Source organism: Apteryx mantelli, chromosome 23 (genome assembly GCF_036417845.1).
Source record: "Apteryx mantelli isolate bAptMan1 chromosome 23, bAptMan1.hap1, whole genome shotgun sequence".
Classification (NCBI taxonomy): domain Eukaryota; kingdom Metazoa; phylum Chordata; class Aves; order Apterygiformes; family Apterygidae; genus Apteryx; species Apteryx mantelli.
The window spans coordinates 9,913,181-9,931,331 of NC_090000.1; the positions used below are offsets into that span (position 1 = coordinate 9,913,181).

The 18,151-nt window shown below is 54.7% G+C and overlaps 1 pseudogene; it reads right to left on the bottom strand.

Annotated features, from left to right (window-relative positions):
* LOC136993991 (scavenger receptor cysteine-rich type 1 protein M130-like) overlaps nucleotides 1-18,151 on the bottom strand; it is a 51,057-nt pseudogene that overhangs the window by 3,013 nt on the left and 29,893 nt on the right.

Here is an 18,151-nt window from a genome sequence, read left to right on the forward strand (position 1 = left end):
CAGAGCAGAAAGAAACAGAGATGTCAGAGCCCCTTCCCTCAGGCTGCAGCTCGCAGCCTGGCCTGGGGAGATCATCCTCCAGGGAGGAGGAGAGGTTACCTGCTTGGTGAGGTGGCATTGTCGTCCTGGGTGGAGCTGCAGAGCAGAGAGAAACAGAGATGTCTGTGGGTGTGTGTGTCAGTGGATGTACCCTACAAGTCCCCTCTGAACTGCCCCCGTCTGGGTCCCTGTGACAGCACCCAGGGCCTCTGCTCTGGGCCACAGGGAGGACAGCACCAGCAGCCCAGGGGATGCACCCAGGGAGCTGCAGGAGTCCCATGGGCAGAGGCCTGAGGACACCCTGCCCCACAAACTGCTTCAACCTCCCAGTGCCTCCTTGATCATGCACAGCAGCCAAAACCCCCAGTAATTCAGTGTATACCAGCATGGCACTCAAAGCTCAGCCCCAAAGGGTCCATGGTTAGCAGAGGAGCAGACGGATGCTCCCAGAGGGGAGGCTTTCCTGAGCCAGAGTGCTGGCAGTGCCCGGGGCAGTGCCTGTTTTCCAAACAACCCACAGCCACCAGGACTGGTGTCACTCTTCCCATTCCCTCAGCAAACCACAGCCATGAGCAGGATGCTCTGCTCTGCCCAGTCTTTCCAAGCTAAAAGCTGGTGGTCCTGGTGCTCTCTATTGAACATAAAGAGCAACAGGCGCCTCCGAGAGGTGTCCAAGATGAGGGGGAGGAGACCCTGCCTGCAGGTGCCTCTGCCCCTCCTTGGGCTATGCGGGGAGCTCAGGACAGCTATTGCTGATGAACGTGGGTCACCCTGAGAGCTGAAATCTTGCTCGTGTCACTACCAAGCTCTTTCTCTGCATTGCACCTTGCTGAACAGGGAGCAAGACTTGGTGTGAGCTTTGTGCCCAGGTGGCTGCAGCATTACCATTGCAGGTGATGTGGGTCTCTTCTTGTTGGTCATTACATGACTGCGGGTTCCAGGGAGAAGAGGGGCACTGCCAAAAGGAAATGTTCCTCTTCCCACATTCAACACGATCCAGCCACGTGGGGCCAGACACATTGCCGTACTGCTGGACTCTTTCAAAGGAGCCTTCATCTCCACAGCCCAGCTCTTTGCACACCAGGGACACGGTGGCGAGAGTCATTGAGTTGGAGCAAACACTTCCCCACGTCCCGTTGTAGAAAACCTGCAGGCGCCCAGAGCAGCCATTGCTGTTCTCCAGCCTCAGGGCCACAAACTCTGGAAGGAAAGGCACAAAGTGGGGGAACAAGCTGGTTCTGGGGTGCGGAGAGAGAAACCGCAGGCATCCCTGGCAATCCCTCTGGCTGTTCTTTGGCAGCCGAGGGCAGGAGAGTTACTCCAAGAAGCAGGGACCCTTCTGGGCACTCCAGGGCTCAGACAGGCAGAGGGCACTGCCAGCAAGTCACCATTTCAGCAAGGGAGCAGAGAGCAGTCCCTGAGGTGCAGCAGTGCCCTCCCCTCTAGCCCCTGCGCATGGCTGTTCTCTCTCCATAACCCTGAGTAAAGGCCGGTGGGGACTGTGCACGGCTGTCCCTAGGACGGGGGCAGGAAGGGGGCTTGGGGCAGCCAGGGACAGTCCCGGCCATGCCCTGCTCTCCCCTCATCCCTACCTCCACACGCACCAGGCTCCCACCACCGCTCCCAGCACACACCTGAGCAGACAACTCCTGCATCCTTTTTGTGGGGGCAGTTGTGCTGTCCCCAGGTCGCGGCAGGGCAGTCCCAGAGAGCAGCTTCATCCCCAGAGCAGTTCACGTTGTCCAGCCAGATCTGCCCGGAGCCTTCCCCGTAATGAGCAGAGCCGACCACCTCCACAGCCACCCCGCAGTCCAGCTGGTGGCAAACAACGGTGGCGTCGGACAGGTCCCAGGAGTCGTTGCAGATGGTCCCCCAGGTGCCCTGATAGTAGATCTCCACTCTCCCGGCACAGCGCCCTGTCCCGTTCACCAGCCGGACCCGCCAGCTCCCTGCAGCCCGGAGAAACCCCCGCTGTCAGGGTCTCGCGGTCCTGGGGAGCACAGCGCAGCAGGGACTGTCAGAGTGACTCACCTGAGCAAACCACCCCCACGTCCTCAGCAGTTCCTGCTGGCGCTGCCTCAGGCAGGGAGATGTTGCAGAGGGTCAGGTGAGCCTCCTTCCCTCCACACTGGACCCTTCTCAGCTCCACGGGGCCCGTCCCTCCCTCAGGCTTTGGCAGATTGTAGGCTCGCTCTGCCTCTCCGCACTGGAGCTGCCGGCACACCACGCTGGCATCGTTCACGTCCCACTCGTCATCCAGGACTCTGCCCCACGCCCCGTGCAGGGCCATCTCCACTCGCCCGTCACACCGGCTCCCTCCGTCCACCAGCCGCAGGGATCCCAAGGGCCCTGCCCAGAGACAGGGGAAATGCCCTGCACCCTCTGTGAAACCAGGCAGCCCTGCACCCTGCCATGTGTCTCCCATTTCTGATGTCCTTGGACACCCTGGAGCTCACCCAACTGTAGCCAGCTCACAGTGAGGAGCTCAGGGATGGGAGTTTTCCAAGGCATTTTTTATTTTCTCCAGCCACTAAACCTTGCTCAGCCATACGCTGTCATTGCTCAGGAAGGTGCAGAGATGGGAAAGCATGGGAGGTCTGGGCAAATCTCAGAGTCACCACATATGTCCTAAATGGCGCATATGGAGCAGCTCCAGCAGGAGCAAGCAGTGGCCTAGCCAATGGCCTGGGCGATGGACAGGACGAGCACAAGCCTTGCTCCCGTCTCCACCCTGCGGCTGGCACCTGCTGAGATAGCCGGGGAAGAGCCCACATGGCCCTTCTGCATCCCCATGGATCGGGGACTGGGAGCTTGTGTCTTTGGCAGGAAGCAGAGGGAGGGGGGCCTTTCTGAAAAGACACATTGAGTTTGGGGTATATGCTGCAAGAAGCCAGGGCAAATCCCAGTCCTGCTCTGCTGCTCAGCCCCAGGCATTGCTCCTGCTGGGCGAACCCAGGGCAGTCCCTGCAGGTGGTGGCATCAGGGTCTCTCTGCAGGGCTCTCTGCAGGTCTGGGATGGGTCTGTGTGCTGCAGGAGGGAGCAGAGGGTCCTCTGCAGCCACAGTGAGTGGAGGTGTGCCCCGCAGCCTCGTCCCGTGCCTGTGCTGCAGGAGGAGCGCAGAGAAGGCCATGCCTGATGGTGGCCCTCAGCGCCTGAACCACCTGCCTTAGGGAGGCAGAGATGCCTCCTCCCTGCTCGGTCCTTGTCTCTCACAACGCAAAGTGGTCTGCCTGAGCAGGCAAAGCCCTTTGAATCCCTCCGTGGAAAGCCAGGGTTGCTCCAGGAAGAAATACACGTTCTTGTTGCCTTGGGCTTCCCTGCTTTGTTGGCTTGCTGTGTCACACACAAGGGGCAAGTCTGGCTAATCCTGCCTTTTCCCTGCACTCACCTGAGCAGAAAACACCAGCATCATTGTCCTGTGAGCACTGGGAGGCCCCCAGGGCAGTCACAGGGCACTGTCCCAAATGGGATTCGGTGCCCTCACAGTGGAAGCTCTCTCTCCAGACAGGGCCCGTTCCTCTCCCAAAATGCCCTTCTCCAGGAACAGACTCAGCAAATCCACAGTTGAGCTGATGACAGAGAACGTGGGCGTCGGAGAAGTCCCAGCGAGAGTCACAGAGGGTCCCCCAGGTTGCCTGCACCTGCATCTCCACTCGCCCCGAACACGCCGTGCTGCCATTCACTAGCCTGAAGCCTGCAAATATTGCAAAGCAGAGAGAGGGCAATTGGAGAGGATGGCTTTGTGCTCTTGCACCTCCAGTAGCCAAAGAGGGAAATGCCACAGAGATGCAATCCCATCTCCTTTGCCTGCATCACTGGAAGATTACAGACAACTCCATGCCTCCTGTACTCACACCATGCTCAGCATGGTCACTTCCACACTCCCCTACCCCACAGCACACAGCAGGCATTTCACACCTCCTCCCTGAATGCTCACGTGTGCAGGTGACACCAGCGTCGTTCGCATGGGTGCAGGTCAGGTTGCTGAGGGACCTCCAGGGGCAGGAGGAGAGGACGGATTCATTCCCCACACACTGCAGCTCTCTGTCCCAGATGGGACCGACCCCCTCTCCAAAGTGGGCTGCCCCGGGCACGGACAGGGCTCTGCCACACTGCAGCTCCCTGCAGATAACGTTAGCAGCTTTGAGATCAAAGTGTGAGTCACAGACTGTTCTCCACTGGCCTCCGTCTCTGATCTCCACACGTCCTGAGCAGGGGCTGTCCCCTCCAGCCAGCTGCACAAATCCTGGAAAAAACACCAATGGCAGGCAGTTCCCAGAGGCTTCTGGCAGTTACATGCCCACATCCCACATCGTTTCCAAGGCAGCCACATCCAAAATGCCCCGTGAACATCCCGGCAGCAGCCGTCAGTGGGTGCTGATGACACAAAGCCTTCAGGGCCTCCCTCACCTCCTCTCACACCTGCACAGTGCTCCAGGGCTTGTGTCTATCCCGGAACCACAGCCACAGGCACTGCTCAGAGAAATGATGCTGCCCCAGAGGCCTGGCACTGCCTGCCACAGGGTCCCCTGGCACAGCAGCACCTGGTCCGGGAAAATGGGCCCAGGTGTTCATGGCTCCTGCAGACTGCTCAGCCCCTGCGGAGCTCAGGGCCAGGCTGGGGAAGCACCTCGGAGCAGCCCGAAATGTGCCCTGTTTCCAGGGCTGTCCTGGGGTGTTGAGGTGTCTGGGAGGGGACACACGTGCCAGGCACAGAAATGGTGCAGCTGTAACTGGGTTGGTGTCTGGGCCAGCTGCCCCCTCTGACATGTGCCCGGGGAGGGGTGTCCCCAGGCAGGGCCACAGCACGCTGCCAGGGGTGCACACGGAGCAGACCAGTGACCGGGCAGAGGAGCAGGAGACCCACGGGAAGCCCTGGGCCAACACCAGCTCTCACTGCAAAAGCAGGTGCAGATGAGGGTCAGTAAGTGCTGGCAAAGCCCTGTGGCACAGGACAGCGTGGGGAGCCGTGGGCAGGCAGGAGTGTCTGGAAAGCAGCCAGCAGGGGGCCCTGGGCACAGGGTGCAAGGTCCTACCCGCTGCCCTGCTCCTCTGCTCCACGCCCTGCTCTTCTCCCCGCTGAAAAGGCCCTTTGATTCAGCTGAGGCACTCCTGTCTGTGAGGGGAATGACCCGAGGGGAATGACCCTGGCCATCTCGTGCCATTGCCCAGCTGTGGGGTGACGAGCAAGTCGTCCCTGGTGTCTAGGGCATGGGGACCCTCAGCACTGCCCGATGGGTCCTGGCAGAACAGGCAGAGATTGATGGAGACCAAAAGACCCTGTGGGGCCGGGTGAGGGGTTCATCTTCAGCCCGAGGCACCGCCTGAGGGTGGCTGAGCCCCTTGTCCCCTGCAGGGACATCAGCAGCAACAGTCCCAGCTTGGCAGCAAGAGGAGCCACGTCAGCGCCTGCACTGGTACCCACACATTTCTCCTTCAGGGCACAGCCCAGTTAATGCCCTGATCCCAGCCCCGACCCCAAACGGGAGGGATTGACTGACTCCTTACCTGAACAAATCACTCCAGTGTCCCGACCATGAGTGCAGAAATGTTTTCCCCAGCCAGCATGACTGCACTCAGACAAGGCAGTCTCGGTGCCTCGACACTTAAGAGCGCTCAGCCAAATCGGGCCAGATCCTCGCCCAAAATGTGCGTTCCAAAAAAACTGGAGAGCAGATCCACAGCCTAACTGCTTACAAACCACAACAGCATCTTCCATGGTAAAGCCATAACCACACACCGTCCCCCACTGACCCTGGTGTTTCACCTCCACTCTCCCAGCACAGTGACTGCCTCCAGCCTTCAGCCTCAGCTCGGAAGCACCTTCAAACAGACACAGGACCGGTTAGGAGAGCACAGAGCCCCATTGCTACCACTGTGTGGGGTCCCCTGCCTGGGGCCAAGTCCCAGACACTGGGGTGGGAGCCCTCTCCCCTCTCCGGGCTGTCCCGGGACAGTGCTTGTGTCCCTCCTCTCCCCGCAGGCTGCGCTGGGCTCGGCTGGGGGATGCCCAGCTCTGATCCTGCTGGGACATTCACACCCCACAGCCCTCGGCACCTCCTCACACCCCAGCAGCCCAATCCACCCTGCCCATGCCCATGCGGACACCGTGCCTGGCCCTGCACAGGGCACCCACTCCTCCACAGAAAAGTGCCCCATGAGCAGCCCTGAACCCCCAGACCTCCCCACACACTGCTGCTCCTCCCAGGGCCCCAGCCCCATGCCCACCGCCTGCTCTGGGAACCACCCAAACCCACCCACCTCCTGCAGGGTTTTCCACATCCCCAGGGAGCACTGAGATGATCCCCATGATCCCTCCCAACCCACGTCCCCTCCTCGCACATGGGCATGAGCCCAGCCCCTGCTCTTGGCCAGGACTCCTGGGAAGGACACCTCTCTGCTGGGCTGTGGGTGCAGGTGTCCTGGTCCCCTCCTCTCTGCAAAGCACAAACTGCCTTTCCTCAGGCCAAGCACACCCTGAACCCAGGGCAGTGAACACCACAGAAAGCCTCCTGGGCACCCCGGGGGTTGGCTGTGCCCCAGGGATCGATGAGCGCTGCAGTCACCAGCTGACCCACTGCCAGCTCCAAGGGCACAGCGCTGGGGGAACAGGGGGTCCCCAAAGGATGCCCAAGGATGAGCTGTCTCTAAACACACTCAGGCAATGACTACCACAGCAGCACAGCAGCCCTGGAAGCACAAAAACCCTTCTCCTACCCAGAGAGGCAAAAGCAAAGGCACAGGCTGCATGGACTTGAGCACCTTCTGCCCCTTGCCTCTTTGGGCTGGGGGAGGAAACCCCATTTGCGGAGGGATCCCAGTGACCTCACTGGTGCCCGTTGGCCCCAGGGCTGTGGGACAAGGAAGCAGGCACTTACCCCTGCAGAGCTGCACCCAGAGGAGTAGCCACAGCACCCGAGGGACGAGGACTCCCTCGGCCTCCATCCGCAGCCTCCTGCCCTGCTGGCCCTGTGGCAACCCACTCCTTGCCACAGCTCCTGGGGACTCGCAGGGGACAACAAAGGCAGGAGGGCAATATATATCTGCAGGTGCTGGCCCAGCTGCAGGAGGAGCCAATCGAAGCAGCAGGCACCTTTTTAGACATTATCAGGAGCCATCTCCCATCTGACACAGCCCTCCAATGAACTTCTCCAGTGCCATTCATGACCATATATGAGGGACGGCTCCGATGCGGATGTCACATCGCTGCACTGGCGCATCGTCATGGGACCCACCCCTGTGGGACAGGGCAGATCGTGGTGGGGAAATGGCTCTGCCGCCCCTTGTACCCCAGTGTGGGGACCAGGAGCTTTGGGCATCTCGTCTGCTGTGTGTACCCAAGTGGCCAAGGTGCGAGTGTCCTGTTGTCCCTGTACCATGGGGACCATGGAGCTGGGACTGCCCCTGGGGAGGGCAGTGTCATGAAGGGAAGGAAACAGCCCCAACCCTGCTACAGCCCCACTGTGCTGGGAGCAGCAGCAGTGGTGAAAGGCCTCGTTACCATGGCCAGAGCCCCTTCCCATGAGAATGGGCTTGTCGATCCCTTCCCGCACAGCCCCGCAGTGGGTGCCTTGGCCGGGAGCAGGGAGCTGGGGCATTTCACTCCTCTCACAGCAGACAGGGAAGCCCAGGCGTTCAGAGCCCTCCCTACTCTCAGGGTGTTCACCCAAGGGCCCGTTATTCCCTCGCTGGGGCTGATCGGGAGATCAAAGCCTTGCCTGCAGGTGCACAAACCACAGCCCACGTGACGTCAGCAGCCCCCGTGCCACACTCTCCCTGCAGCAGTGCCTGAGCCAGGAAGACGGTGGTTTCTCTCTGGGCTCGGTGCCCCAGGCAGTGTCACAGCAGGTCTCCACTGTGCCATCTCCAGCCCTGAACCTGCTCCCAGGGATGGGGCTGCAGGGGCTGCTGCTGATGACTTTGCAGGCACAGGTGCTGCACCCAGGTCCTGGAGGGGGATTTTTCTCCTCAGGTGACCAAACTCCTCCCGGGCTTGTGGATTCAGGGCCAGGCAGGGGCATGGCTGTCCCCTGTGCAGCAGGGTCCCAGTGCTCACAGCTCACAGCACCTTCGCAGCCCACGGCCACTGGCACTCGCCACCTCTCCATCTCTCTCTAACTGCCCTCTCATTGCACACCACCATTTAAGCAAAACAGCACACACATTTCAATGCAGATTTCTCCTTAGGAATGCTGCATCTCACACCATCACACCATTCTGCTATTGCACATCTTTATGCATTTCAATGCCATTACACTTTCACATACAGTTATGTCTTTTACTTTTCCACTTAATGAGTGGATTTCTGTTGAAGAATTTGGGGACATTGTATTAGGCTCTTTGAATAGTATCGTGGCTTGCTTTCTTCACATTACTGTATTATTTTCCCCTTTAATGGGATGCTGGCCTTAGCCTCTCAGGAGCACTTTGCACTTAACTTATTTACCTTCCCGTCCCTTCCTTTCCCAACAGGCACATGGCTTGGATATTGATTGTGAAGTCACTGGTTCCATAGGGCCTGATGGGCCAGCAGCAGGCACATGGCTGCGACACATGCTTTTGAGGGCATTCCTGCTAGAGTAACTGATAGGCCAGCAGCAGCCACATGGCTTGGACGCTGGTTGTCAGGTCACTACTCCCTGAAGAGCTCACAGGCCAGCAGCAGACACAGGCCTTGGATGTTGATTCTGATATCACTTCTCCCACATTCCTTGATAGGCCAGCAGCAGGCACAAGCCTTTGATCTTCATTCTGAGGGCACTGCTGCATTAGCATGGCACATCAGGGACACAGAGGGGACAGGACTAGACATGGAAGCAGTCAGGGCCCCCCCCCCCAAGGCCTGAAAACACAGCAAGGGCCATTCTCCATCCCTTGAAGTTGCTTTTAGTCCCCCAACAGCTTTGAAAATGCACTTGCTCTGAACATCCATTTTCAGCCCTGCTCATGTTCAGTTCCCACCTCAAGGAATCTCAGGAAGTGCTTCCAAGGGGCTTCCCAAGGATGAAGCTCTCCTCTCCCTTGTGCCTAACCTGCTGCCAAAAAGAGGCCTCTGTGTGCATTTTTCCCAGGCCTTTCTTTGGCGCTGACATTACCTCCGTCTCCTCCAAGAGCCTTTGCACCCATTCTCCAAGCAGAACATACTCAGACAGAGCATTGGACATGTTACTGTCCCAGAGGTGATATTCAAGCAAGTGTACACATGAAGAACAGAGACCCAGTACAGACCCTGCAGGAAAATCTAACAAGCTCCCTGCCATTGGACAGGTGGAATTTCTACAGCACACACAGCCTGGAAATCAGAGATTACTAACGCCACTGCTCACACCAGCTCCGGACTCATTTAGTGGCCTATCAAAGTCTTGCTGGCTCCCTGGCAGGCTTCAGCCTTCTAGCCTGAAAGAAGTACAGAGTCACACTCAATGTCCACAATTGCCAGAGGACAACATCCACATTTTAAATGTACCAGTACTAAAGAATGATAATGGAATGGAATAAATTCATGTGCACGCTACTGCCCGATGAGCTTCTCTGACAGAAGTGTCCTCACAGAAGACATCCAAGCCTTTTGTCTCAGACAGAACTGACCCCACCAATGCTTACACCCACCATATGCCTTCTGCTGACCTGTGCACTTCAGAGACAGAAGCTTCAGCAAAAGAACTTCTCCCGCCATGAACATGCTGCTGGCCTATCCGCTTCTCACACAGAAAGGACTTCACTGTGACGTTTACAGCCATGTGCCTGTTGCAGGCCTAGATGCTGCCAGGACAGGAGTGGCCTCCAAGGCAATTCCCAGCCATGTGCAAGCTGCTGGCCTGTCAGGTACTCAGAAAGAGCTGGCCCCACAGTCACCTTCACACCTATGTGCTTCTTCCTGGCCTATAAGAATCTGAGATGGAAGTTACCTCACTGGAACTTCCCCAGCCAGGAGCCAAATCCTGCTTATCAGCTGCTCAGGTAGAAGTGATCTCAAAAGCATATATCCCAGCCATGTACCCACTGCTGCCCTACCAAGAGCTAAGTGTAGAAGTGACCTCACATTCACCTTTCCAGCCACAGCTCTGCTGCTATCCAATCAGTTCATCCATCAGAAGTGACCTCACCATCAATATCCAAGCCTTGTTCCTCCTGCTGACCTATTAGGTTCTCAGGCAGAAGTGACCTCAGAATCAGTAGTGGAGTCGTGAGCCTCCTGCTGGCTTATCAACTACTGACAAAGAGTTGACTTGACATTGGTGATTTTCTGGCAGAGCTCTCATACATAGTCATAACCTCACTGCCCACACCCCGGCCACACGGCTATTGCCACCTGCAGCTCCCCCTGCCCTCCCCCAAGGCTGAGCCAGCTACTGAATGGCCTCCCTGATTCACCTCGTGGCCTCATAATGTTCATAGTGCAGCAAAACACCCAGTAGGTACCAGTTACTGCCCCAACAGAAGATTAGCTTCTGCCTATGTAGTACCCGCACCTCCCCTGTGATACTTCGGAATTGGATATCAACCTGCAAGTAATGACTGGCGACATTTTCTAACAGGACAACTGCATGGGAGCAGCGATCATGAAGCTGAAGACAGCAGGGCCTCCTGTCTGAGTCAGAGCAAGAAGCCGGCCCTCAAAGAACTCACAAGTCTGCTTCCTTCCCAAATGATGAACAAACTCAGCAAACCCTCTACACATGAAGCAGAAAAGGCGTTGTCCTATTTTATGCTTTGATCTTCCCAGAGGAAAGCAGCTGGCTCCCTGGAGGAAAGCAGCCCTGTTGCCAGCAGTGCTGCCCCCACCTGGCATGAGGGCACCCGCTAGCATTTGAACACACCCACAGCCCAACCAAACCCACTCGCACTCTCTCTCCCTCTCCTCTCCCCTTCTCTCCCTCTCCCCTCTCCCATCTCTCTTTCACGTGGTTTTCTCCCTCTCTTCTCTCCCCCTCGCTCCCTCTCCCCTCTTCTCTCTCCCCTCTCCCCCACCCAGGCCCCACTGCTTCCTCCCCTCCCTGAGGGCCCTGCATGCTGGACTCTGATTGGCTGACAGTGCCGTCAGTCCAAGGGAGCCCCGCCCTACTCCTCTTGCCAGCCAACAGGAGGGCCGCACTGGGGCGGTGCCATGGCAACCTTTCAGCCAGGAGAGGTGGCCATCAGCCCCCCTCCCCCACCCAGCAGGATGGCGCCATCTTAGAGGTGGCTGCGTGTGGCGTCGGGCGTCCCGGGGCCTCGGGGCAGCCCGGCGCCGTGGCCAGGCACGGACATGGCTGCGGCTGCGCTGGAGACCAGCCCTCCTAGAGCAGAGCTCAGGCAGGGCCTGAAGGTCCAGGGCTGATCTTCAGTGGTGGCCTGGGCCCGGAGCAGGGGGTGTGGGGGGAGGCCCTGGGAGAAGCTGCTCAGGGCCGTTAAGAACTGTCTGTGCCCTCAGGCCCCTGACTCGCACGCACAGGGACAAACCCGGTAAAAGGGTCTCTCCGCTGGCTGCTCCTGGCCAGGGGCCTTTCCAGTAGCTGACCCCAGACCCCACGGTCCCTGAGGCTGCTGGCACCCTCAGCTCACAGGCCCCATGACTGCTGGCCCCTTCTCCAGTGGTGGCACTTTGACCTCCATTCACACACATGCACACAGAGTAGAGAGCCCCTCAGCCCAGAGAACAGCTGAAAGGGGAGTCAAGAGAAGACAGGACGGGCTGCAGTTACCAGGCACAGACATGGCCAGACAAGCTGACTCACCAGGCACCTGTTCACAAGCAACCGGCACCTTTTATCCCCTTTGCCCTCTGTTTCTCCACATTGCTTCTTCCCTAAGCCAGTTTGATCCCTCCCTTTCACCATCTTTGGTCCTTCCCCAAATCGTCCCGTAATAAGTCTCCCTCAATTGCAAAATGTTCTTCCTGGTGTCCCCTATTGAGTCCCACACTTCTGCAGGCAGTAACCCCCTGCAAGGGGGTCTGCAAGGTGGTGCAGGGAGACCATTGACTCATGCGGTGGGTGTCACACCAGGACAAGGGGTTGAGGAGCCGGGTTCAGGTGCTCCGTTGGTTCTGATGAGGTTATGGGGGGTTCTGCCGCCTGTCATTGTTCCTCTGCTCCTCTGTGTTTGTGGAGATTAGCCTTTAGTCCCATAACCTATCACAAACCAGGAAGGAGAGGAAGAGCTGCCTGCTTCAGCAAGACATGCTTGGATCAGCTAGTAACTCGGTGCATTGCACTGCAGATTGATAAGTCCGGTGAGAAACTGAATCGCAGCTAAATACACTTGGAAAAGCAAACAAGGCTGAAGAGGCTTCTGAAGTCTGGCATGCTCTTAATGAAACTTCACTTTGTAAACTGGACAAGCCACAGTTCTCCAAGTCACCGTGGCTTTCCTCACATTGTACAAGTGATAGCCCTCATCCTTCTTGTGCAAACAGCAGTGTGAACGAGATGAACAGGAACAAACAAAAGTGCTCTAAGCCTTGGACAGAATGAGTCTCCTTACCCATTTCTTTGTAGCTGGTGGGAGCTCATCCTAGGTGTATGTAGCAAGGTATGTGAGCCTTTGCTACCAGCTTCCTTTAAATGTTATGAGAAGGAAAGTTTGGTGTGGCAAGCTGGGGTCTTATGTTGACTGTTGGTTTCTTTTGGATAAATGGAGTGCTTCTAAAGGGAGTCCTTCTAGATCCTTCCAAACGCAGCCATAAATGGGGGAGAGAGCAAGGGGAAAAAAGTCTTCTGTGGAGAATTTAATTCTGGGACATATGAGGTAAGCTTGACTGGCCCTCTGAACCAATTATTTGGAAGGAAAAGGTGACTTTTTTCAGGAACCCCTAAGCTATGTGAAAGACTTTGCTGCAACAACTCTTCCAAAGAACATCATTTGCCTGCAAGAAGAGTGGGGTGGGGGAGGTTCAGCTTTGAAAGGCTTTTCTTTGTGAGTTCTTCCTGAAGGCTACCTCTAGGCTCAGAAGTAAATCCAAGTTTTCCTGCTGACAGTTGCCCCACTACGAAGCCAGGAGAGTTCTGCAATCAAAATGCATAGGTAAGGCAGAATTTCCTTCTTAGCAGAACATACGTGGTTCAGAGAGTTACCTTCATGTTTGCTTATTTCCTTCAGAATTTTCTCCTGGCAAAATTGAATGTTTCACTAGACATTGTGTAAGATCAATGAGAAAAACCATCCCACCCTCTTCTGACTCTAGCCTTGACAAAAGCCTGCAAATATGGACACCTTACAAGGGAGTGTATTTCTCTACATCCAATCTCTGCAAAACTTCCAACTGGAAAAGGAAGTGTAACAGCAGCATAATGAGTTATGTCATGCTCGATCTACCTCTGAAAGTCTTCAGGGAATATGAGCATGTCAGTATCTTAGAACTGGCATCAGCCTATTTAGTGCAAGTCTTCAGCTTGTATGCAAATCCTGCATCTTTTCCCCACTCTTTTCAGATCTCTGTCCCACTTCGGTCTTTGAGATCTTACTCCTGAGTCCTCAAAATGTTACCAAGTTTGGAAAGGCACCTACGCGTAGACCTGTGTCTGTAAGGTACCCAGCACACCTGAGTCCTGAATCTTTCTTGTAGTTTATAGGCTTTTCTCTGCAAAAACTTGCAGAGTGACTAAAAGAATCCTTCTTAGGAAGCCTGTGTACAATGCCGTGAGAGGGACTAGGGCCTTCCTCCTCCTTTTGAAAAGAAAAAGAGGTATTGTGCTTCCTGGCAACACGAGGGAAAGGTATTCAGTGGGAGGGCTGAGAATTCTCTATATCCTCCTCACGGTGTGCTATGTCCTTGTAATAACTGCGGGGATACAGGATCTCTCCATAATACGGTGCTGTTGGGGTTGCGGAACTTGGAATTTTGGAACCTTTGTTCCCCAGCAGCACATTCGCATCTCTGTTACTATTTCCCTGTCATCTGTGGTGCTAGAACCTTTGTTCCTTGCTCGGACAGCGGTCTGCTCTTCCTCTGCCTACAAAGCTCTCTCCTGTAACTAGTGTTAACAGGTCTGCTGAGTTCTGTATTGTACCTGTATTCCTTGGGATTGTGCAGCCAAGCTGGTTTGACCAGAGTGCTTTGCAAGTAGATAGCCATGGCTGTTTAAGTCTTCCCAGACTGAGAAGGCATGTGAGAGGAAGAGTTGTAAAGGCGCTTCCCATCTAAAGACTGTGACACAGCTCATGTTTGACTTGCCATTGCTGTCTTGGATGTTGGATTATCCTTTGATGAAAGACCTTCATACTAGAGCCTCTTGTGTCGATGGCCTCTGTGGTGCTTCCCCTTGTGACTTTCAGCAGATTTGTGCTCCTCAGCAATTGTCTCAGTACGAGAAACTCCTTCGGTATTAATCAGTTTTTGTTCCATGCTTTCAAAAGTTGAAATGTTGTTCGTACCCTGGTGGAGTTAGGACACTGAAGAAGAATGGACTGCAGACCAGCTGAAGTAGTTGTAACATTTCTGCATTCTTGTCTGGGGCTTAATTCTCAAGGGGCCCTTTGGGCAGCCCAAGCTGGCATTGTTTCCTAGGAGATTTGCAGTGTAACAATAGTGGGGTGGCCTGTCTAACGTAGGTAGTGATGGAAGAAACTTTACACCCCAGTTAAGAGAAGAATAGAGAGTCTTTGTATGTGAGGAAAGCAGTTAGCTGCAAATGACTTATTACTATCATGCAGAGCAGTTCAAGTACTGTTAAAATCGACCCTATTTTCTTCCTAATATCTTACTATGATCTTCAGAATTTCTCTGTTTCTTCTACAGAAGTGGATTTTTCAGTGCCCTCAGCAGGAGGGAAAATGAACCTAACTAGAGTGTGTGGTTGCAAATTCTCAAACACTTATTCTTCAATCTCTCTATAAAGAGTGAACATTGGAACTAGCATTTCCTTAGTTTTTAAGAACCTGCATAAGTGTGAATGTGACTCTGCCGTTGTGTGCATTCCATATGAAGATGTCCTACTGCTTCTATTTATTCTTTCAACCCTTTTTCCACACTTGCTTTTCATTGCTGTGACATGTGCAATTTTGCATTAGTTGCGCAGAAGCAGTATTACAAAGCCGTGGATGACATGAAGGTGATGGAAGATCCTGAGGTTTTCAGTGATGCAGAAGAAGTAAGGATTCATTTCATTTATTCTTTTTGTATAAGTAATGTATTTCTGTCAGCAAAATAATGTAAATGTGCTTCTAATTTAGCTGAAATAACTTCTTCCAGAGAGCAGCACTATCTGAGAGAACCTTTAGTTTTCCTGGCCTATCAGGTACTCAGGCAGCAGTGACCCCACAATCAACATCCAAGCCATGTGCCTGCCACAGCCAATCAGTATACATGGAGAAGTGACTTCACAACCACATACTCCGCATATGTGCCTGCTGCTGGCCTATCAACACTCACATGGAAATGACCTCACAGCAACATACCCCTGTCATGTGGCTGCTGCTGGCCTATCGGGTAACCAGGTAGCAATGACATCACAGTCAACATCAAAGCCATGTGCCTGCTGCTGGCCTATTAGCACTCCTGCAGTGATAAACACATTCCCATGCCATGTTCCTCATTCTGATGTATGGCAGTGACCCCACCCAAGCGCCTGCTACTGGCCTATCAGGTACTCATGCAGGAGTGACCTCACAACCATATATCCGACCCAGCTGCCTGCTATTGGCCTAACAGGTGCTGAGACAGAAGTGCCCTCATAAGCACATACCCAGGCCATGTGCCTGCTTGTGGTGTATCTGATATTCAGAAAGAAGGGACCTCACAATCAACATCAAAGCAATGTGCCTACTGATGGATTGTCAGGTATTCAGGAAGCAGTGACCTTACATGCAATATCCAAGCCATATGCCTGCTCCTGGCCTATCAGGTACTCAGGCAGAAGTGACCTCCCATTCAATATCGAACCCCTGTACCTGATACTGGCCTAAGAGGTAGTTGGGAGGCAGTGTCCTCGCAAGCAACATCTAAGCCATGTGCCTGCTGCCTGCCTATAACTGATGCAGATAGCAGTGACCTCAGGCAACATCCAAGCCATGTGCATTTTGCTGGCCTATCAGGTAGTGAGGAAGCTGTGACCTCACAATCACTAGCCAAGCCATGTGCCTGCTGCTGGCTTTTCAGTACTCATGCACAAGTGACCAGAAAAGCACTTACCTCCGCCATGTTCCTGCTTCTGGCCTATGATGTACTCAAGTAGCAGGGACCTCAGAATCAATATGCAAGCCAAGTGCCTACAGTTGGCCTATCAGTACTCATGCAGAAGTGACCTCACAACCACATATCCCAGGCACGACTGTGCCTGCGACTATCCCAGTGCCTGCGACTGCCTACCTGCTCCAAGTTTCTTTTTATATGGCTGGGGCTCTGGGCAAACACTGCTTTTGCTGACCTCTGTGAGTTACCCAGTCACAGGACCGTATCTGCTTTTTCTGCTTGAAAAGTCCATGCTAGCGAGGGAAGACTGCAGTACCTCCGTATCACTTCCTCCCTCCCTGAAGTCCGTGCAGTTTCTATCCCAGAAGCCTTGCATAAATCAGTTGGCAAACTTCTTCAGTCTTATTAACTCTTTACTCGCTTGTCACCCAGATTTTACCCTAAGCTCCAGGGCTCACTTCTCCACTGGCTGCTTCACAGAATAACAGAATGTCTGCGGTTGGAAGGGACCTCCGGAGATCATCTAGTCCAACGCCCCTGCTCAAGCAGGGTCACCTACAGCATATAGCCCAGGACCCTGTCCAGACGTCTTTTGAATATCTCTGAGGAAGGAGATTCCAAAACCTCTCTGGGCAGCCTGTACCAGTGCTCTGCTACCCTCACAGTAAGGATATCTTATTTAAAGCACCCTCTTTATACCCTCCCTTCGTATACTTATAGACATTGATAAGATCCCCCTTCAGCCTTCTCTTCTCCAGACTGACCAGGCCCAGCTCTCTCAGCCTTTCCTCACAGGAGAGATGCTTCAGTCCTTTAAGCATCTTAATGGCCCTTTGCTGGACTGGCTCCAGTAGCTCCATATCTCTCTTGTATTAAGGAGCCCAACACTAGACACACTACTCCAGGTGCGTCCCCACCACGGCTGAGTAGAGAAGGATCACCTCCCTCGACCTGCTGGCAATACTCTTCCTAATGCACCCCAGGATACCATTGGCCTTCTTGGCCACAAGGGCACATTGCTGCCTCATGCTTAACTTGGTGTCCACCAGCATTCCACGTCCTTCTCCACAGAGCTGCTTTCCAGCAGGTCAACCCCCAGCCTGTCCTGGTGCATGGGGTTATTCCTGCCTAGGTGCAGGACCCTGCACTTGCCTTTGTTGAACTTCAGGAGATTCCTCTCTGCCCATCTCTCCAGCCTGTCCAGCTCTCTGAATGGCAGCACAGCTCTCTGGTGTATCAGCCGCTCCTCCCAGTTTTGTATCATTGGCAAACTTGCTGAGGGTGCACTCTGTTCCTTCATCGAGGTCATAGATGAAGAAGTTGAACAAGACTGGACCCAGTACTGACCCCTGGGGGACACCGCTAGCTACAGGCCTCCAACTAGACTCTGCGCCACTGATCACAACCCTCTGAGCTCTGCCATTCAGCCAGGTCTCAATCCACCAATTCACTGTCCACTCATCTAACCCACACTTCCTGAGCTTCCCTATGAGGATGTTATGGGAGACAGTGTCAAAAGCCTTGCTGAAGTCAAGGGAGACAACATCCACTGCTCTCCCCTCATCTACCAAGCCAGTCAGTTCATCACAGAAGGCTTTCAGATTGGTTAGGCATGATTTCCTCTTGGTGAAGCCATGCTGACTACTCCTGATCACCTTCTTGTCCTCCACATGCTTGGACATGGCCTCCAGGATGAGCTGCTGCATCAGCTTTGCAGGGATGGAGGTGAGGCTGACTGGCCTGTAGTTTCCTGGGTCCTCCTTCTTGCCCTTTTTGAAGGCTGCAGTGACATTGGCTTTCTTCCAGTCCTCAGGCACCTCTCCCGATTGCCATGACCTTTCAAAGAGGATGGAGAATGGCCTAGCAATGACATGCACCAGCTCCCTCAGCACTCGTGGGTGCATCCCATCAGGGCCCTTGGACTTGTGGATGTAAAGTTTTGTTAAGGAAATTTCCACTCTACTCTAGTTTTGCGGAGAAAGAACAGGCAAGGTCACGCG